General features: G+C 38.4%; 1 long non-coding RNA gene across 11 annotated transcripts in view; it reads right to left on the reverse strand.

The window, feature by feature from the left end:
• LOC143659782 (uncharacterized) overlaps positions 1–12,176 on the reverse strand; it is a 52,323-nt gene that overhangs the window by 26,461 nt on the left and 13,686 nt on the right. The window lies entirely within an intron of this gene.

Genomic DNA, 12,176 nt, shown 5'->3' on the forward strand with positions numbered 1-12,176 from the left:
TTTTTCTCATTTAATTTTGTTCACTCTTACTCTGAGCATAGGAGACTCAAGTGCAGCTTGCGGGATTAATCAATCTTTGAGGAACTTTTAATGTGCACCCTGTAGTGCCCTGCAATGCTCAGTTCTTTGGTCCTCATCAACCTTAAGTGAGCCTGCTGACATCACCACTATATCAATGCTAATTCTGACCCATATCCTATACTCTTTAAAATGCCTTGTTATTCTCTTTGCCCGTGTAGTTACCACAAAGGTCGTAAGTCCGAGTGGGGAAAGACTGTTGGAATTGTTACCATATAAATTTACTGTGGTGTTGTAGGGTCCTCCCTGCTGTGCTCTAATCCCCTCCTTTATTCAACAGATGCCAGGTATAGACACTTGTTCAGGACTAGAGAGGGAGTTGTGCCAACTTCCCCTAGTCTCCTTATTATGTATCCATGATTACCAGTGATTGTATAAATTGAGTACTATGTTGACTACCCACCTGCAGTGTTTAAAGAGTGCAATTTTGTTACCCATCTATTACTTTCAGCCACTCAGACCCCCTTGATTGCCAGTCACACTTTACGGCACATGAAAATAATTGTGCCTCCAGACTTTTGAAGTTAAGTCCTGCCACCAAGTATCTATTTTCTTGGGGACCTACGATTCCCAGTACCATCAGGAATCCCACTTCTGAAATGGAATTTCCTATTCTCAACCCTGGCCTACAGAGAGCAGCCACCTAGGAACATGTTATGACTCTAATGCCTCTCCTCAATGCATTACTTTGACTCATGTTGTAAATGGTTATCTCATGGATCCTCCTAAGAAAATAAGTGTTTGGTAGATTTTCCAGTCTTATACAGTATATTCATTTTTATATGCCCATTTTTATGGGTCCATGCTTTCTTCTTTTACTGTCTGGCATAGCAATTCTGGCATTTCTATCTCATATTCTTTAATCATCCCATGTTTCTAGGAGCCATCCTAGTAACAGGTTCATACCATCTCGTACAGTTCCTGCAATGGTGTTAATGCCTGTATCCTTGGACCTTCCATCCAAATTTAGTCTTCCATACAATTTGCCTGTACCTTCAGATTCTAGTCCCATGTCCACTTCCTGACTTGCCAGTAAATGACATCTAGATACTGCTATTGCATTTTTGTGTCCTTAGCAAACTCAGCACGCCCCTGGTTGGGCTATGACTCTGTCCCAGTTACTGGCTTACTGGTCAGAAGGGAAAGTAAGGGAAGTTCCTTTGGGAGGCAGATGTGAGGCTCCTAAATCATCTTCAAGAAAGGAGATAATGTATATCCATAATAAGGAGTGGTCCAATTCTGTTGCTCATAAAGTAAATAGGATACTGTGGACTTAAGACTTCTGCGGACATCAACCAAGATGTCCCCTTCCAGGTGTCAAGAATTCCAACGTAGTGGACTAAAGACCCATGAGGTTAAAACGCCTCATCCAGGTTCACAGTGGGACTGAGGCTGAGGCCCAGCTTTCATTCATGCTGGCCTGAGTTTAGGATCTGCAAAGATTTATTTAAGTAAATGACAGGAAAATCGTAAAGAAGTTGGAATCACCTCACAATACCCCAAACTACCCCTTCTCTCTCACTTGTGGTACCATTTAATTTTCTTTCCCTTTTGTGCTTTGTTTCTATTTTGCCTTTAGATTGACACATAGTGGCTCTTACATATGATTTTTACCTTATCTTAACCCCATACTTTGTCTTGCAGGGTCCCCGTCCCATTTCACCTCTGGGAATGACTCTGTCGTGAACCCGCAACTGAGTCTGGATGCAGACTTCAACAATAATTCTACATAATCAGTTACTAGTGCCTAGTCCTACAAGGGACAGTGAGAAAAAAGGGAAAATGGGGAGGAAACAGGAGAAGGGGGCTGGGGGACAAGCAGGGAACAGGGAAAGGGAACAGATATCAGGAGAAGAGAATAAGCAACAGACCCGGGGCTGCAAGGACCCCTGGTGGGTCCCTCATGATAGAATATCTTAGGTCTGTAGATCCCAAGTTGCCCTTTTTATTCTCCCAGTTGTATTCTTTATTATTTAGGGTCATACCTATTGAATTTTAAATTTGTATTATTCAGAACTGCTTCAAGAATGATATCCTGAGGGTAAGCATACTTTGTCTCTTCTACGGTTCATGTGTATCCAGCCCCAGGGCCTCAGGACGCTCTGAGCAGAGCATATAATCAGCCATGGTTGAGCAGTCCTGGGAGCACAGTATTCTCAGGTAGGCAGTTGAGAGAATGCCTGTGTTTCTGGTCTATTGGTGAAAATTAGGGTTCTGTGCGGTGGGGTCAGAGAAGGCAAAGTGATTAGGGTGGAAGAGCTCATTATAGATAAGGTATTTTTTCCTGGGAAATAGTCACTCATAAAAGTAACCACAATAATTTTGTAAATTGTGTTGATAAATTCAAATTTGTCATCAGGGCCCTTGACCATCTAGGAAGCAAAGAGTAAAAATGATCTGGTATTCAGGAGTATTTGTGGGGTAGGTGGCTGCAGTCTCGGCATTTAACAATATCCTGTTGGACTCCACACACCCCAAAATTCTCTCAGCCACAGCAGGATTGAGATCTTCAGTTTTGGAGAGGAGAAATGTATGGGGTGGGGAGTGTTGGTGGTAATCACCCTGGTAATGTGATCTCAGTTTGATCTTATAGAGCTTCATTTCCCAACTGAGGAAGCCAGGCACTGAATAAAGCAATAATGACTGAGGGGATGAAAATGTGACTCACAGGATCTCCCACATTTAGGCATTCAAATTCTACTGTCACAAGATTGGGCCAGCCCAGGCATGGTAACAGAGACACAGGAGGATGCAGAGACCAGCAGGAAGGTGAGCCAGTAGGAGAGTGGGGGACAAAGTTGGCGGGGGAGGGGTGGGGGTTGGCTAAGGAAAGACTTTCCTGAAGTTCCTCTACCTACACTGATATAACATTATAATAATGACAGTACATGGACAGATAACTATTATTGACTCATGATACCTATTCTGTTAATCATCATGAGAAACATAGAGGTTAACTAAATGAAGCCTGAACTCAAATTGTGTGGGTTAAAATCAAAGCTAAATTAATTCCTGGCTGTACTTCTTCAGGGCAGGTCATTTGAGAGCTGTGCCTCAGATTTCTCAACTGTGAAATGTGAATAATTACAGAACCTCTCCTACAGGATTATTGCCAAGATTAAATACTTAATACATATAACACACTTAAGGTAGTACCTGAAATACAGCAAGCACTCAATAAATTTTGCTGTTCATATTGTTATATTTACTATTATTATTCCTTTGTTAATATTTATTAGTACTAACACTTGGGCAATAATTAATACCGCTTTAACAAATGAGAATGTACCTCTTCTAAGCTTCACAGTATACATAAAAAACACAGATTTTCTCCCTCTGTTTTACAAGTACATCTTAATTCTGAATTGTAGCATTAATTTAAATTATAATATTAATATAAATGCAAATAAGGGTTATAGTAAAGATGCAGCACAATGATCTCAATAACACCGCTGATTAGAGGTAACAAGAAGATTCTCCAGAGTGTTATTAACTGTGCTTATATTGTTATGTTAATGCAAATTAAGGATGTATCCCTATTTCACAAAGTATTCCAGTATAATTAGAGCTACTCAATTGGCCCTGGGTGAGCTCTGAGATAGGAAAGAACTCAGTAGTACGTCAGAAATATTTCAGAAACTAGTCACTACAATCATCACTCATCCTACCTCCCAAATTTGGTCTGGTTCCTTGGACCTACTCTTTCCCCAACTTTCACTCCAAGGTTGACCACTCACTAGGGAGAAACCATGACCCTGGTCTCTCCCTGTGCACTTCATCTGAGAATGCCCAGGTCCAGACAGACATGTAGCAGGACTCACTTGCAGGTCAGAAAATAGAGCCATACTCCTAACATGCAACTTTTCTAAGCCATATGCCCTAGCTTTAACCATACTCTCACACTTTCTCCTCAAAGGGAAGATGATCATTAAAAATCAAGCACCAGAGTTCTTGCCTTCTGTACTAGAGACCTGGGTTCGAGTCCCGGTGCCTGCCCATGCCAAAAAAAAAAAAAATCAAGGACCAGTTTCTTGTCCTCTGCCGTATTTAATTTCCTCTCAGTGCCACAAATGAACTCATCCGAAGGCCCCCATAAACAAAGGGGGAAAAGGCTAGTTTGGACTCTGCATGCTGGCTAGAGTTAGAGAAATCAGAGTGATCTCATATTTATTTTAATATATCTTCAGGTAGACAGATACAGAAACAAATATAAGTACATGCATATACAAGTACTAGTATATATACTAGCATAAGTATATATACTTACACTTTCCAGGTTCTGCCAGCTAGGGGTCCTAAAGCACAGACCCCCATAGAAATGAGCTTGAACTAAGTCTATGGAGTCTATTTCCCCTACACAGTGTAGCAGTCCCAATTGCTCTGCTACACTGTGACCTGGAGCTAGGAATTCCATCTCCATCCTGCAGTAACAAGATAAAACTTTTCTCAATTCCAACGAGAGAGAACAGTGAGGACAGTAATGAGAGAAAGGAATTCATTAAATTTTTATATGATGTCCTGGCAAACTGAGAGGGATGCATGTCTGAAACTGACCAAAATCAATGTGGAAATAGAGTCCCAACCAGGTTTCTGATTGGCCTCTGGGTTTTACACAAATGATGCAAAACAGAAGAGCACTACAAAGGCTTTGAAAACTAAATTCACAGTTGAGCCATAGCTAAACAAAAGTGGTCCAGGACAATCGTTCCAAACCAAAACAGCTTACTTCTAAATAAAACACTTACTAAAAGAGAAAAATTTAAAGGGAACCATGTCTTAAATACTCAAATGTTCCAGGATACAGTCCAAAGTTAGTCATTATACCAAAAACCAAGAAAATATCAAACCAACAGAAAGATAATCAACTGATCCAAGACTGATATGTAAATGATGTTGGAAATACTGAACAAGGACTGTAAGGCAGCAGTCATAAATTTATCCCAAAAAGCAATTATGAATACTCTTGAAACAAATGAAAAGAAATTTCAGCAAAGGAACAGAAATAGAAAGAAAAATCAAATACAAATTTTAGAAGTGAAAAATACAGAAATTGAACAAAATTAAACAAATATCTCAATGGGTGAGTTCAACAGCACCAGAAAGAGGACACAGGTATAAATCAGTAAAATTGAAGATTAATCAATATAAATTAACAAATCTGAACAAAGAGATAATAGACTGAAAAAATATTAAATGAGTCCCATGGAGCTGTGGGATAATTATCAAAAACCTACTATTTGCATCACTGGAGTCCTAGAGAGAGAGAACAAGTAATGCGAGCTAAAATATATTTGAAGAAATAATTGCTGAAAACTTTCCAAATTCGGAAAAAGACATCACCTAAATATTTAAGAAGATAGTGAACCCCAGGTAGGACAGACCCAAAAATATTCATGTCCAAATATATCACAGCCAAATTCTTGAGAAAAACAAAGAGGAAAATGTAAAGTCAGCTGACGAGAAATGGAATATTATTTCTATAGAAATAATGATTTCAACAACACTGAATGTCTTATCAGAAATGATGAAAGCCACTCAGAGGACTTAAGGGCAAAGACACAAACGGACATACGCACACCAATGTTTATAGCAGCATTATTTACAATTGCAAGGAGATGGAAACAGCCAAAATGTCCATCACAGACGAGTGGCTAAACAAACTGTGGTATATACATATGATGGAATATTATGCAGCTCTAAGAGAGAATAAACTTATGAAGTATGTAACAACATGGATGGACCTTAAGGACATTATGCTGAGTGTGATTAGCCAAAACTAAAGGACAAATACTGTATGGTCTCACTGATATGAACTGACATTAGTGAATAAACTTGGAGTATTTCCTTGGTAACAGAGACCATCAGGAGATAGAAATAGGGTGAGATCTTGGGTAACTGGAGCTGAAGGGATACAGACTGTGCAACAGGACTGGATACAAAAACTCAGAAATGGACAGCACAATACTACCTAACTGTAATATAATTATGTTAAAACACTGAATGAAGCTGCATGGGAGAATGATAAATGAAATCAGAAAGAAAGATAGATGTTAAAGATCGAGATGGTATAATCTAGGAATGCCTAGAATGTATAATAATAGTGAAATGTATAATGTACAAACTTTAAAAATGTTTTTGCATGAGGAAGAACAAAGAATGTCATTATTGCAGGGTGCTGAAAATAGATGATAATACTTTAAAATGTCACCTTATATGTGAGACTAAAGCAAAAAAAATGTTTATTTGTTACAAAATTTATATTTTGACTAGAGCATTTCCTAGTATAACTCATGTAGATAGTTTGATTGAATGTCATAAGTACTTGGAGTCTCAGGTAGGACATGAAATTTTGTTAGTTTGTCCAGAGTGATGCCCTGATGAATCCCACAGTGATTTGATCAGTCAGTGGAAAAGTATTTGCAAGCCCCCTTCGGGGAATGGTGAGAATGGGGGAAAACTCAACTTCCCCAAGTTGAATTCTTGATATTCTCACAAGCAGCGTGGACAACCAAAGCTATAGGCTAAGGCCCCAGTCTTGGGGTTTGTTCATATGAAACTTAACCCCACAAAGGATAGGTCAAGTCTACTTAAAATTTAGGCCTAAGAGTCACCCCCAAGAGAGCCTCTTTTGTTGCTCAGATGTGGCCTCTCTCTCTAGCCAACACAGCAAGCAAACTCACCACCCTCCCCATCTACGTGGGACGTGACTCCCAGGGGTGTGGACCTTCCTGGCAATGTGGGACAGAAATCCCAGAATGAGCTAAGATTCAGCATCAAAGGATTGAGAAAAACTCTAGAATGAGCTGAGACCCAGCATCAAGGGATTGAGAAAACCTTCTCGACCAAAAGGGGGAAGAGTGAAATGAGACGAAGTGTCAATGGCTGAGAGATTCCAAACAGAGTCAAGAGGTTATCCTGGAGGTTATTCTTATGCATTAAGTAGATATCACCTTGTTGTTCAAGATGTAGTATAGAGACTGGAGGGAACCACCTGAAAGTGTAGAGCTGTGTTCCAGTAGCCATGTTTCTTGATGATGATTGAACAATGATATAGCTTTCACAATGAGACTCTGTGAATGTGAAAACCTTGTGTCTGATGTTCCTTTTAGCTACCATATCAACAGAAGAGTAGAACATATGGAATAAAAATAAATAATAGGGGGAACAAATGTTAAAATAAATTTAGTTTGAAATACTAGTGGTAAATGAAAGCGAGGGGTAAGGGGTATGGTATGTATAATCTTTTTTTCTCTATTATCGTTTTATTTCTTTTTCTGTTGTCTTTTTATTTCTTTTTCTAAATCGATGCAAATGTTCTAAGAAATGATGAATATGCAACTATGTGATGATATTAAGAATTACTGATTGTATATGTAGAATGGAAAGATATCTTAATGTTTTGTTTGTTAATTTTTAATTAATAAAAAAAAAAGTTAAAAAAAAAAAAGAAATGATGAAAGCCAGTAGGACTTCACACAAAATATTTCAGGTGTACACATGAAAGAACTATCAACCCAAATTCTGTACGAAGCAAAAATAATCTTCAGAAATGAACATGAAAAAAGACATTTCAGAAAAAGGACAGCTAAAGGAATAAGTTCCTACTAGACCTGCTCTAAAATAACTACCAATAGACATTCTTTACCATAAAACCAGAAGGAAAGTTGGAACACAGGAATAAAGACGGAGCAATGGGAAAAGTAAATACATAATAGTTGATTCTTCTCTTAACTTTAAAAATTATGTTACACAGTTGAAATTAAAAATGTATAACATTGATGTGCATATTAATTATTTTTGGGGAAATATTTAATAAATATATTTTAAGAAAATGTATTTGTTAAATATAAATATAATATATATATAACATATTTATTATATATATATATACAAACAAAGGGCAAAAGGACATAAATGGTGGTAACACTTCCACATTTCACGTGGAATTGCAAGATACGTATGAATATTGCAATATGAGAAAAAGATCTAAATATATTTCCCAACAGAGAAGATAAATAGATATCAATAAGCCTCTGAAAATATGCTCATCATTTATTATTAAGAAACGGCATCTCAAACAACATGAGATAATACATCAAGAATGGCAATCTGGCACAGATCAATCTGCAAAGAGTGGGAGAAGTGTTTTGTTTGTTTTCTTAGCTTCTGGTATTCTAGGAAAGCTCTATTGTAACAATAGTTGTATACAAACTTAAGGAACAGATGCCTCAGACTCTAAATTCCAGTTAAAAAACCATACCAAATATCAAAATGTCCAGGTTTCAATGAAAAGTACAAATATTAAAAACAAAACAAAACAAAAAAAAACAACCAGGGGTGATAGCCAAGGCAAAGTAGAAAACTGAAGCATTAGCAACCGTCAATGAGAAGGACCAGACCTGGGACACACTAGACCAAGACTTCTTTAAAAATTGTCCTAAATATGCTCAAAGAGTTAAAGGAAAACATGGACAAAAAAAACTAAAGGAAGGAGGGACTTCCTGGAAGGCGGCCGAATAGAGTAGCTCGAGATTAGCTCTGTTCCATGCAAAAGTTAGAGAAGGGAGAGGAAGGCAACTGAGGCAGCGATTTGGGAGTATGGCTGACCTGGAAGAGCCTTCTGCACCACATGGGGCAACTCTGGTTGCAGAGGCCGAAGAACTGAGAGGTAGAAATCCGGAGCCTGGTGCAGAGGCACAGAGCCAGCAGGAGTACACAGACAGGAGCCAGGGACTAAGAAGTAAGCCAGGCTGCATTCCTTGGGCACACTACCCTCATCAACACAGCCCCCCACCCTCACCCCAAGTGCAGCCCAACCCACCTCTCCTGCACCCCTCCTGAGCACTACCACCTCTTCTCTGTTCCCTGCAGGCTGTTGCCAGTGCATTAAGGCAATGGGCACTAACATCCATACCTTGGCTACCCCTTGCCCCCTGCCCATACTGTCACATAGCCTCACTCCGCCCCTCCCTAAGCTCTGCACATCTGCATCCATTTACGGCACTCCCAGGCCTATGCATGCACACAGGCCCCAATCATGTCATTCAGCCCTGGGAACCACACTTTATAGCAATCTTAGAACTGTGCATGTGCACAGCCCTCAGCCTCACTTCCCAGCTCTGAAGAAGTGCTGACCTGCACAGTCGGGTCACATCTGCCCCGAGTCCATGAAGGCATAATGCCAATCTGTTGTCACAGCTCTATGCATGTGCACAAAGGGCCCCATCCCTCAGAACAGCACACACAATGGGTTCTGCCCCCCAGACCGATGCATCCATACAGCTACATCATCCCTGGCCGCTGGGCACCCATATTCACAAGCATCAGCATAATATCCCCAACCTGTGCCTATACGTGCCCTGAAACAAACTGAGTGCGCCACCCCATGCCTTGCTCCTTGCTATATAACCATTCCACAAACACAAGGCCTTAGGCTACTGAAGGAAATCAACTCCCAAAGTAAATCAATCAACATATTTACATGCCACAAAGACAGCAGAAGATCACTAAGCATATTACAATGCAGACATATATAGCCCTGCCTAATGACCAAATTAAAACACCAGAGGAGACACAAATGTTGGAACAATTAATCAAAGATGTTCATACAACTCTACTTAATAAAATAAGTGGGACAGCAAATGACATAAAGAGATCAAGAAGAAAGCAGAAAAGCATAAAGAGGAATTTGAAAGAATAAATAGAAAAATAGGAGATACCACAGAGATAAAAGATTCTGTTGACCACATAAAAAACATACTAGAGGCACACAACACCAGATCTGAAGAGACAGAAGAAAGAGTAAGTGATATAGAGAATGGGACAACTGACTTTAAAGACTCAAAAGAACAAATGGCAAAAAAAAAGATGGAAAAAATTCAACTGGAACTCAGGGAAATGACAGACAAAACAAAGTACACAAATATAAGAATCACTGGTGTCCCAGAAGGAGAAGAGAAGTGTAAAGGGCTAGGAAGATCAGTCGAGGATATAATGGAGGAAAATTTCCCAAGCCTCATAAAGGACATAAATATACAAATCAAAGAAGCCCAACAAACTCCAAACAGAATAAATCCAAACAGGCCTTCCCCAAGACACATACTAATAGGTCTGCAAATGCTGAAGAGAAGCAGAAAATCCTGATAGAGGCAGAAGAAAAACAATCTACTACATACAAGGGAAACCAAATAAGATTGAGTTCAGACTACTCAACTAGCACCATGGAGGTGGGTAGGCAGTGGTATGATATATTCAAGATCGTGAATGAGAAAGACTTCCAGTCAAGAACGCTGTACCCAACCAAACTGTCCTTCAAAACTGAGGGAGAGATTAAAATTTTCACCAAAAACAAATCCTGAAAGAATGTGTCAACAAGAGACCACCCTAAAAGAAATACTAAAGGGAGTTCTGCCAGCTGAAAAAAAAGACAGGAGAGGGAGGTCTGGAGGAGGACAGAGAAATGAAGAATACCTGTTAGGGTAATTTAAAGAATAAAAAGAGAAAGAAAGAAAAGAATATATAGATCTGACAAATAAAATCCCAAACATAAGATGGTAGATTCAAAAAATGCCTTTTCAGTAATAACTTCGAATGTTAACAGACTAAACTTACTAATTAAAAGATACAGATCAGCAGAATAGATTAAGAAATATAATCCAGCTATATGCTGCTTACAAGAGACTCATCTTAGACACAAGGATGCAAATAGACTGAAAGTGAAAGGATGGAAAAAAATTTGTCATGCAAGTTGTAGCCAAAAGAAAACAGGAATAGCTATATTAATATAAGACAAAATAGACTTTAAATGTAAAGACATCATAAGAGACAAAGAAGGACACTATATATTAGTTAAAGAGACAATTCACCAAGCAGAAATAACAATCATAAATGTTTATGATCCCAATCAAGAAGCTCCAAAGTACATGAGATAGACATTGGCAAACTGAAGGGAGCTATAGATGTTTCAACAATAATAGTAGGAGACTTCAATATACCATTCTCTTCTATAGATACAACAACCAGACAGAAGATCAACAAGGAAATAGAGAAGTTAAACAACTTGATAAATGAATTAGACCTAACAGACATATTAGGTCATTACACCCAAAAACACCAGGATACACATTCTTCTCTAGTGCTCATGGAACATTCTCCATGAGCTGGGGCACAAAACTGGCCTTCATAAATTTTAAAACACTGAAATTATTCACAGCACTTTTTCTGATCACAATGGAATGAAGCTGGATCTCAATAATCACCAAAGAATAAGAACATTCACAAATATATGGAGTTTGAATAACACACTTAAACAACCAATGGGTTAAAGAAGAAATTGCTAGAGAAATCAGTAGCTATCTGGAGATTAACATATCAGAACTTATGGGATGCAGCAAAGGCTGTGCTGAAAAGGAAATTTATTGCCTTAAATGCCTACATTAAAAAACAAGAAAGAACAAAAATCAAGGACTTAACTGCTCATCTGGAGGAACTTGAAAAATAACAGCAATCTAACATGAAAGTAAATAAAAGAAGAGAAATAACAAAGATTAAACCAGAGCTAAACAAATAGGAGAAGAAAAGAGTAATAGAAAGAATCAATAAAATAAAAGTTGGTTCTTTGAGAAAATCAATAAAATTGATGGGCCACTAGCAAGACTGACAAAGAAAAACAGAGAGAGGATGCAAATAAACAAAATAAGAAATGAGAATTGGTGCATTACCACAGACCATGAAGAAATAAAAGAAATCATAAACATATACTATGAACAACTATATGCCAAAAGCTAGACAACTTAGATGAAATGGACTAATGCCTAGAAACACACAAATAAGCTACACTGATTCAGGAAGAAATAGGAAATCTCCACAAACCAATCACAAGTACAGATTCAGTCAGTCATCAAAAATTTTCCTACAAAGAAAAGCCCAGGGCCAGATGGCTTCACAGGGGAATTTTATTATCAAAAATTGCAAAAAGAACTAACACCAATCCTGCTCAAACTTTTCCAAAAAAACTGAGGAAAAAGGAATACTACCTAACTCATTTTATGAAGCTAATATCGTTTTAATACTAAAGCTGGGTAATGATGCTAGAGGAA

The sequence above is a fragment of the Tamandua tetradactyla genome, chromosome 16 (genome assembly GCF_023851605.1).
Source record: "Tamandua tetradactyla isolate mTamTet1 chromosome 16, mTamTet1.pri, whole genome shotgun sequence".
NCBI lineage: Eukaryota > Metazoa > Chordata > Mammalia > Pilosa > Myrmecophagidae > Tamandua > Tamandua tetradactyla.